Genomic DNA, 1,943 nt, shown 5'->3' on the forward strand with positions numbered 1-1,943 from the left:
CTAAAGATGCTACCAGAATACTAGTAGAGCTAATCAATGAATTTGGTAAAGCAGCAGGATACAGTATTAATGCACAGAGATCTCTTGCATTGCTATACAATAACAACGAAAAATCTGAAAAAGAAATTAAGGAAACACTCTCACTTACCATTGCAACAAAAAGAATAAAAAACGAGGAATAAACTTACCTGAGGAGAAAAAAGAACTGTATGCAGAAAACCATAAGACACTGATGAAAGTAATTAAACACGATACAAACAGATGGAGAGATATACCATGTTCTTGGATTGGAAGAATCAACATTGTGAAAATGACTCTACTACCCAAAGCAATCTACAGATTTAATGCAAAACCTATCAAACTACCGATGGCATTTTTCACAGAAGTAGAACAAAAAATTTCACAATTTCTATGGAAACACAAAAGACCCCGAATAGCCAAAGCAATCTTGAGAAACAAAAATGGAGCGGGAGGAATCAGGCTGCTGGACTTCAGAATATACCACAAAGCTACAGTAATCAAGACGGTATAGTACTGGCACAAAAACAGAAATATAGATCAAAGGAACAGGATAGAAAGCCAAGAGAGAAACCCACGCACCTATGGTCAACTTGTTTTTGATAAAGGAGGCCAGAATATACAATGGAGAAAAGACAGCCTCTTCAATACGTGGTGCTGGGGGAACTGGACAGCTACATGTAAAAGAATGAAATTAGAACACTTCCTAACACCATAAACAAAAATAAACTCAAAATGGATTAAAGACTTAAATGTAAGGCCAGACACTATCAAACTCTTAGAGGAAAACATAGGCAGAACACTCTATGACATAAATCACAGCAAGATCCTTTTTGACCCACCTCCTAGAGAAATGGAAATAAAAACAAAAATAAACAAATGGGACCTAATGAAACTTAAAAGCTTTTGCACAGCAAAGGAAAACATAAACAAGACGAAAAGACAACCCTCAGAATAGGAAAAAATATTTGCAAACAAATCAACTAACAAAGGATTAATCTCCAAAATATACAAGCAGCTCATGCAGCTCAATATCAAAAAAACAAAAAACCCAATCCAAAAATGGGCAGAAGAACTAAATAGACATTTCTCCAAAGAAGATATACAGATCGCCAACAAACACATGAAAGAATGCTCAACATCATTAATCATTAGAGAAATGCAAATCAAAATGACAATGAGATATCATCTCACACCGGTCAGATTGGCCATCATCAAAAACTCTAGAAACAATAAATGCTAGAGAGGGTGTGGAGAAAAGGGAACCCTCTTGCACTGCTGGTGGGAATAATGTAAATTGATACAGCCACTATGGAGAACAGTATGGAGGTTCCTTAAAAAACTACAAATAGAACTACCATACGACCCCGCAATCCCACTACTGGGCATATACCCTGAGAAAACCATAATTCAAAAAGAGTCATGTACCAAAATGTTCATTGCAGCTCTATTTACAATAGCAAGGACATGGAAGCAACCTAACTGTCCATCAACAGATGAATGGATAAAGAAGATGTGGCACATATATACAATGGAATATTACTCAGCCATAAAAAGAAATGAAACTGAGTTATTTGTAATGAGGTGGATAGAACTGGAGTCTGTCATACAGAGTGAAGTAAGTCAGAAGGAGAAAAACAAATACCGTATGCTAACACATATATATGGAATCTAAGAAAAAAAAATGTCATGAAGAGATTAGTGGTAGGACAGGAATAAAACACAGACCTACTAGAGCATGGACTTGAGGACATGGGGAGGGGGAAGGGTAAGCTGTGACGAAGTGAGAGAGTGGCAGGGACATATATGCACTACCAAATGTAAATTAGATAGCTAGTGGGAAGCTGCCGCATAGCACAGGGAGATCACCTCTGTGCTTTGTGACCACGAGAGGGGTGGGATAGGGACGGTGGGAGGGAGGGAGA

Source organism: Physeter macrocephalus, chromosome 21 (assembly GCF_002837175.3).
Source record: "Physeter macrocephalus isolate SW-GA chromosome 21, ASM283717v5, whole genome shotgun sequence".
NCBI classification, from domain to species: Eukaryota; Metazoa; Chordata; class Mammalia; order Artiodactyla; family Physeteridae; genus Physeter; species Physeter macrocephalus.